This window comes from Cibotium barometz, chromosome 6 (genome assembly GCF_041138505.1).
Source record: "Cibotium barometz isolate CiBa-2024 chromosome 6, ASM4113850v1, whole genome shotgun sequence".
Classification (NCBI taxonomy): Eukaryota; Viridiplantae; Streptophyta; class Polypodiopsida; order Cyatheales; family Cibotiaceae; genus Cibotium; species Cibotium barometz.
This window is the reverse complement of record NC_141051.1, coordinates 20,090,390-20,099,785: the sequence shown is the minus strand read 5'-3', so window position 1 is coordinate 20,099,785 and position 9,396 is coordinate 20,090,390.

Sequence of the window (9,396 nt, the reverse complement as noted above, 5' to 3'; positions counted from 1 at the left end):
TTTATGGGCCATGTAGGATATTACTAACACTTCATCATTTTCTATGCTGAAGCTGCTAGGCCATTATATAGACTACTCATCATCTTTGAATGGACTGAGGAATGCCAAGAAGCATACGATAAGTTGAAGCAAGCACTAGCAAGTGCACCTATTCTGAGACCACCCAATTGGGATCTTATATTTAACGTGCACATCGATGCATCGAATTTTGTAATAAGATGCATATTGGCACAACCTGGAGAATTATCACCTTATTACCCATAAGAAAATGGTCAAGTAGAGACCACCAATAAGATTTTATGTGCTATCTTGACAAAAACCTTAGAAGCCAGTCGCACGGATTAGGAACACAAGCTGACTGCAGCTCTATGGGCTTATCATACATCGTATAAGGTAGCGATGGGATATACTCCCTTCTGTCTAGCTTAAGACATTGATGTGATAATGCCTATGGAATTCTTAGTTCCAAGCTTGCGAATTGCAATACAGGAAAGTCTTACTGAAAATGTATTAGCCGAGAGATTGGTTGATTTGGAAAAACTTGATGAAACCAGGCTAATTGCATCACATGGGCTTATGGTCGAGAAACTATGAAGAAAACATTGGTTTGACCATAACTTGAAACATAAGGAGCTGAAAATGGGGTACATCGTCCTCATGTATGGTGTTGGAAGCACCAAGAAAAAGAAACTCAAATATAGAGGGTTAGGAACTTTAAGAGTGTCCGAAATCACCCCTCAAGGGTCAGTCCGAATCGAAACCATCGACGAGGGAGTAGAAATTGAAGGATACATCAATGGGAGAAAACTCAAAAAGTATTAGACCCTTGACCTAGGAAATGCTTGCATACGAGCATCTTCTAAAACAAAAGAAGGAGGTAGCCCAATAAAAAATCATACAAGCTCAAGAAGAGGCCAAGGCAAGGGAAGCTAAGGCAAAATAGGGACTCCATGGAAAAATGTTACATGATGTGAACATGGCTTCACTCACCTTGCTTGACAAGGATGACCTGGACAACATTGAGCCTACACATCTCAGTGTAAAATTCTTTAAGAAAGAGAGTCAAACTAAGAGAATTGCATTAATTGATAATGGATCAAGTCATAACTTGATCTCCTATGAAACATGGGTAGCTCTAGACAAACCTCACCTCGAGGCCAGTAATGCACAAGTTCAAAGTGTGCATTTATCAACTATAAAAACCATGGGATTTTTAAACATTAATATTTGTATCAGAAATAATCCCTTAGTTAGAAAGGTGTTTGTCATGCCTACAGGATCCATGGAAGAAGAGATGATTATTGGATGATCCGGGACAATTTATTCTTAGATGATCCTTTAAACATTATCCACCTTTGATTGTTTCATTCATTTGAATAAGAGCATTATGTTCTAGCCTATGTGAAACAATCAAACGCATTCATCACTTAATAGACTGCATATGTCCTTCTTCTTGTTTCTCTTGTTAAATCCTTCGTTCACTCCATCTACATGCAAAGTGTGTCATCTTCCCCCAAATCGAAGGGCATTAAGTATTAAACCCATGAAATAGTAGTCTGCTATTTCACAGAGTCCACCCTAACTATCGGTCTAGATAAGAATACATTGATCACTTAGAAATCATTTTGCTCATTCCAAGCCACAACACTTACACTAATTCCACACTAAAAAAACATTACACACCCAACTCTACTATCTCATGAAATAAGAAACTACTATTTCAAGGGGGGCGAAGCCTCTCACAGCTTTTGCTTATGCCTCTCACGGATTAAGGCTCTCGTGGGCTAAACCTCTCACGGGCTAAGGCTAGGCTAAGGCTCTCATGACTTAAGCCTCTCACGGGTTAAGCCTCTCACCGCTTAAAACCTCATGGGCTAAGCCTCTCATAGGCTAAGCCTCTCATGTGTTAAGCCTCTAACGGCACACCCTTTATTGCTCACCACACTAACACTCTTCCCATTAGAACACACACACACACACGCACACACACACACACACACACACCCCAAAAAGAAAAAGGAAAAAAAGAGGAGGACCATGAACTCCTACCAGTCGCCAATAAGTGATGTGCTTTTCAATGTTATAGATGGCCTCCCCCGCTACATCGAACCCAGAGGGGTTGAAGGCAGTTCGGCTGTAACTCAAGCAAGTACCACAAGGTCACCAGTGGAAAGGAAGAAGAGAGCACCACGTGGTACCAAGCTTAGCTACCTTGGGCCATATGCACAGAGATTCCAGGGTTATGTGATCCTCACCAAGGATATACAGACAATACACAAAAAGATTATGCTCCAGTACCATAGCCTAGAGAGTTTGTGTAGATATTGGAGGATACAGATGTCAAGATGAAGTTAGAGTAGGTGGGCCTTAAAAGAATGGCAGAAATCCTCCCCTGCACCATCAACCCAAACTTATGTACGGAGTACCTGAAATCCTAAGGCAAAGACACCAAGAGAGGTACAATAACAAAGTTAGATGGCACCACTGAGCAGGTCCTCATTACACTGAGGATATGATACGCAATGCTCCGCAGTTGCCCCCACCAATCTCGACACATGTTCACAATTTAAGCAGATGCCCATGGAGGATATGCTGAAGAGGATTTCCTATAACTCCAATGGGGCGGAATGCCGACAATATACAGGATGAAGTAGATGATGAAAAGGCTTATAGAGCCATGTCCATGCTCATGCAGGTAAAACCCGTGGACATATATAACAGGGTACCCCTAAATCACATCGCTAAGGTCCATGAAGAAAAAGAGGAAGATTGGGCGTGGTACATACATAGAGAAATGGAGAATTACCTCAAGTCACACCAATCAAAGGTGTGTAACCCTTGTCCAATTGTTGTAGCACTCAACAACAACTATGAAGGTTGGCACTATGGGATGTAAGGGATAGAAAAAGATATACGAGCTAACTCATCCTCTTGGCGGGCAAGTCATCATCAATATGGTCCACATACGTCTCAACAACACTGGCTCCCCGCTCTCTTTTTGTTTCACCTACAAGCCCACAAGCAAGCTTAGGAAAGAAAAAATATCATACTTCACATTAAGTTTTCAGAAATTGGCCAGCTTGCCTTGTGCTAACAGTGGGGGATCCTCCGATGTATCCTTTCTTATCATAGAATGCGTCTTGAATGCCTCTTTCTCTCATTCCAAGATGTGGCCTTTCTCCATGTCCAACCACCATGGACAATTATCCAACTCCCAACGGCTGAGGGAATGGAAATCTTGGGGGTATATGGTGGTTTCCACATTAGCCATAGAGATCTACTACCTTGCCCAGACAGGAAAACCACCCAAAAGCTAGCTCTCCTTCAAATAGAGTAAATATCTATTGAAAAAACAATGCACAGTCAGGTTACTTGCAAAACTCTACCAAAACACAAATAATATACAAAAGCCATGGAAAGCAGGTTCCAAAGTGGAGAGGCTAGGTTGTACATACCTGAACAGTAGATGTTGTGCAGCCATCTGCACCATATCCACTTTCTTCAGAGCTTGCACCTCTTTGTCTCTTGAACAGACCTCAATCTTCTCATCAACGTAAACATGTATCCCCTTGCTTCTATCTTTACTTCCTCATAGTAATCCTATAGTGTATAATAGGATGGCAACACAATGCCCTCTGGGATGGACACATAGTCTGCCAAAATCTCTAGAGCACGTTTTTGGATTTTTCCCATAACAAGTTCCCTTGGGAGACACCTGCTGAGGACACCACACCAAAACACATGAAACCAATACGCAACAACAAATTGTGAAAAGAAACCACCCATAGAGCCATTGAAGTTGGAAGATCACATTCTATACTTGTGGTCACCTTTGAGAAGAGAAAACACAGCTTTTCTAGTCTCGTTTGCTTCAAAAAGTGAAAGCCATCGCAACCTCACATCCGTGATCACATCACACAAAGCAAGTAAATTAACCTTCTCCTACGAAACAAAACTATCTTCACTCCATTTCAAAGAGGGATCCAAAATATTTAGGATCTATCAAAGCCAAAACAATCTTCAACTCTAGGGTGGTAATGACTTTCAAGACATACATTGCAAGGTAGAAGCCAATGAATGCACCAATGAGATACCTTGCCTATTCTGTCTGAATACTTTGGAGTAAGGTTTTCAATTTATTTCTTCTCCAACTTAGCAAACTCCTCATTGGAAAATTGACCTTTGAGAGGACCAAGCCTCTTCTCTAGTGGATTTTGAAATTGCACCTACACATGCACCAATGAGATACCTTGCCTATTCTGTCTGAATACTTTGGAGTAAGGTTTTCAATTTCTTTCTTCTCCAACTTAGCAAACTCCTCATTGGAAAATTGACCTTTGAGAGGACCAAGCCTCTTCTCTAGTGCATTTTGAAATTGCACCTACACATACCACATTATATACACTTTAAAAAAAGCACAACAGTGCATTAGCTATCCAACATGTGCATGGAAACCTACATTATAAACAAGCCTTCCAAGGTATCCCCGTGTCAAGGGGAACCGTGCCTCAACTCCCTTGGTGTTTCTCCAAAGGATGGCATCTATTGTCTTCACATCCGAATCAGGAAGCTTTCTCAAAAAATCCTAAGAGTTAGCTGAGCAAATATTTGCAGTGCTGACAATCTCGTCTCTGAGTGAAGGCAGCACAAGGGCATGCGCTGAGAGACTGACATACAAAAACAAGAAAGGAAGGGAAATTTTTGACAAGCATCCCGAAAATAGATCACACTCTCAAACTATTTCAAAACAAAAAAATATTATGCCGAGAGACACACGAAACTCTAAAAATATCACATAACAAAAAAATATTATGCCAAGAGCCTTACATATTCATTCTTTGAAGTGCTGTTAATAAAGCAATCTCACCGACCTTCCTAGGATCAATGACAGTGCAAAATTCTCATGCTGACTCTTTGTGTCAAATAACTTCTCTGTTATGATTGATGACCATACCACCATCCTATGATTTCCCTCCTAGACATAGAACATGTGTCTTGATAACATTTTCAGCTCGTCCACTATGCGTGATGTCATTTTCAAATTTTGTATTGATAGCCCTCCACCAGTGCTCATCCCCCCAACTCTGCTTAATGTCATCAATGACCCTGCACTTCTCCCCAAGTGACGTACACAAGGACACTATAAAAACCCCCTTCTCCTCCATGTAACCCTCATGTTGAAAGGCTGCCTTTAGAGAAGAAACATCATCTCGCAATCCACAAACTCTAGCATGTGGAATCAAACAACATAAAGGAATAGGTGGACAGACTATAGAGCTCATAATATTTGTCCTCCTCTTATGATGTCTTCACCACAAATCATGGTCATGTCACCTTCCTCATTGGCCCCACTCATTCTCAGAGGTGGATACATATGGCACAATTTGAAGGGAAGCTTCCATTGCAATTTGAGTCTCATCAACTTGCTCTTCCCCCCCCCGCTACATCCATCCCATTGCCATCTCTAGGAGCCTCTTTCAACTCATCAATAAACGGAGGAATAACTTTATCCATTATTTCTTTGTTGCTTTCCTTGAGCAACACTCGATTTATCTTTATTCTTTCCGTTTGTTTTTGTTTCCTAGCAGTTTTGCTTTCCATCCTGTGAACACAAAACAAAAACACAACTCAATCATGCATGGAGAATATGTATCCTACCTTCTGCATCAAAACAACTACAACATAAGAACTTCAAAGAGACTCCATACAAAAAACAAGTCATTGACAAAACAATTCACACTATTGGCCATCACTTGGCCATGGCTTGGGCATAGAAGTGACTATAAGCATATTAAAGATTAACATCATATACTCGTAGAAGTAATTAACATGCATAGAAGTAATTAACATGCATAGAAGTGACTATAAGCATATTAAAGATTAACATCATATACTCGTAGAAGTAATTAGCATGCATAGAAGTGACTATGTGGCTTGGCCTTGGCATTCACAGTGGTGGACCTAAAAAAGTAATATAAGCAAACATGAAAACTAAAGAATAGAATAAAATAGAACGCTTTCTGCATCACTGTCCCTACTAGTAGCCACATACATATAGGATAGAATGACTTAGCTAGAAGCTTTTAATCAACACTTTAAGATAGCATGCATTAGTGAATGAGTCAAGCTCAAGAAAACCATGATATTCAATCTAAACCCATGAATGAGCCAAGTTTGTTGCCAAGGCCACTACCATTGGGAAGCAGCCCGTGTCTTGACATGCCAGAGATCTCATAATATGCCACCTCTACTTGGGTAAACTTCCCCCTTGTAATGCCATCACTTGCCTTCCAATATAGAGTCGGGTTGAGTCCCCTTTGGGTTTGGAACCACTAGCTCCATTGGTCTGAGATAAGGTTTGGAAAGAACCATGAGTGGGTTGAATTATTAACCCCACTAGGAGTAGGTTTGGTAGAACTATGGTGGATGGAAGATCTTCATGTCATAGGAGCAACATCAACATCTCTTGGGTAGCCAAGCCATTTGTTGGCCAAGGCCACTGCCATTGGGAAGCAGCCTGCGTCGACGTGGGCTGTTTTCCAATGGTAGTGGCCTTGGCCAACATATGGCTTGCCTACCCACATATATACATCATCAACACATGGCTTCCCAATGGTAGGACATTGATGTTTCCCAATGGTTTGGAATCACTCGCTCTAAACCCAAACCAAATGGTGGGAGCTAGGAGATTATTAGTTTTGGGGGTGACTAAACGATAGCCTACTTATTAGAACATTGATGCTTGGCATGCCCTGAAGTATTGAAAAAGAAACACTAGTTGTCCTTCAAGCATGATGCCACCTCCCTTTGGGTCAACTTCCCCCTTGTAATGCTTGCACCATCTCTTTGTTAACGGCCATTTGTTGGCCAAGGCCACTACCATTGGGAAGCTCCCAATGGTAGTGGCCTTGGACAACACATGGCTTGGCTACCCACATGTATACATGCACCACATATATACATGGCTTGGCTACCCAAGAACATAAGAGGCCAGATATATTGTAAGATGCCACCTCTACTTGGGTCAACTTCCCCCTTGGAATGCCATCACTTGCCTTTTGATCCGGAGTCGGAGCCCCCTTTTGGTTTGGAACCACTAGCTCCATTGGTTTGAGATAAGGTTTGGAAAGACTGTTAACCTATGACAGACATTGAGACATACTATGTTTTACGTCATTAATTTAAATATTCTGAGTCATGGGCCGGACTTGTCGGCACCATATGTTAAGGATGAAGGGATTGGGTGATCGTCGATGAGAGGCGCACCTTGAATATTAGTAGGATAAGGGTTAGGATCGACCGGCCATGTATGGGCGGCCAAGTGTGAACGGCCAAGTCACCTATAAGAGTCAAATGTAACCCTAAAATCTTCATTCTCATGTGTTGTGAATACAAGAGTGCTCTTGCCTTATCTCATTGGTTTCCTTCTCCTACGTGTGTGTGAGAGAGAGAGAGTGAGTGAGAGAGCGATCGAGCACTGTGTAGCGGCACGGCGGCGGCGGAGAGGCGGTAGAGCGGCGACGGCGGCTCCTTCTTCACTGCTGTTGCAACGCGGGAATCCTTCAAGGCGGCAGTTGAGCGGTGAGTGACACACCCTTTGCATTCTGTTTGAGCTTCCTTCCCTGGTTGTATGCTTGCAGCCATTTGTGGCTCGCATACGGTGTCCGGCAAGTCCCCAGCTACGACCTGTGCGGCAAAAGCGCACATTTTTGCCCTGCACCAAGCTCCAGTTTGTAGCTCGGGCTGCTGCGTGAAGTTTAATTTACACTGTAGGAAAGGCGTCTGTGCTGCTGTTGAGGTGTTTCTGTGGTTTTCAATCTCTGTTTCTGCAATTTGTCTTCTGTATTTCTGTTTCTTTTGTTATTTTTCTGCTCCGCGTGTGGGCGTGCATTCTGTTATCTGGTTTTCTGCGTGTGAGGGGGGATTTCTGAATCCCTAGACTTGTGCTGTGTGCGAACTGCACTGCGGCCAAGGCTGAACCCTAGATAGGATCCCTAGAAAACTTATCCCAAACAAAAAAAAAGAAAAATTAATTTTGAAAAAAAAATTAAAAAAAATAAAAAATAAAAATTTAAAAAAAAATTAAAAGAAAAAAACCAAACGTGTGGAGAGGAAAGATTTTTCATTTGGAGAAAATTTTTTTGAAAAGAAAGAACCCCAATTGACCCACGGCCCCGGCCTCGGTCTCGGTCTCGGTCTTTTGATATATATATATAGGAGAGTGAGCCTCCATAGCTTTCTTTCAAGTGAGAGCTTATGGGAAGTTGTGCCCTATATGTAGCCCACTCCCCAAGGAGTAAAGTAAGCATGTGAGATAAAGCCCTCACCCTTTCCTCCACAAGCAAATAGGCTTTCGCCCCTTCCCCCCAAAGGAAACGGACTGTTTTGAGGACTACAGGAGCTCTAGATAGGCGAACACGGTGCTGTAAAGCACACTAGGACCCTTTAAATGATACGCTCGTTTCGAGCTATCACACGCCCTAGTCCAGGTTTGACCATACGTAAGGGGGTCAAAAATGGGTTAAAAACAATTTAAAAACAAGTAAAAACGGGGTGCGAAACACCTAAGAAACCACTTGTGTGAGTTTCAAGGGTAGTTACCAACACACGTAGGGTACCCACGTCACATGCATCTACGTTCTGGTCGGGTGCTAGAGCCTGAACCACTAGAAAGTGTTTCAGTTTACGCAGGCTCACACCATCCCTCCACGTTAGCATCTTGGCCTTCGGCTGGAATCCAAGGGAGTGCAACCCAAGATCCACGAATAGTGGATAGTGACTCGTCCTCTGACTCAGAAGCCATGGAAGGGCACCCTACCAAGAACCCTGAGGAGACAAGCCAAAACATGCCAGATTGGGCCCCACAACCCGGATCTAGCATGTTTAGTCGTCTAATAGAGACCTTTAGTAGAGCTACATGCTTTGAACATGCGACAAGCGAAGTAAATGAAGAAGGTGGGGTAGTGGATTCGCCATTCACATCTCATGTAGACCCTACCCTCCCAAAGAGTGTCCATGTGGATATTCTACCCACTTCGTTTAATGAGGGCCCTTACTGAGCTACCACATTCCAATGCTCTTCCTAAAGTAGAGGTCCCTAGAAGCCAATCCATAAGAAGTGACATTGCGTCCACTTCAAGAGAACCATTTGGCACACCAAGTCTAGATGGGATATTTCTCAATGAAAATTAGGAATATGATCTACACACAGAGACTCTAACGGACCTATACATGGGTTACACATACCATGTGGGTTGGTTAGAAGTCCTACGATCTACATCTAGCGCCACTAATCTAGAAGAGCAACAACAAATGATATGTGAGGTCATTCATAGAATTATCCAATTTGAGAGGCAAAATAGGGGAGTGAACCTAGTTTCCACTGGCCCTATGAGA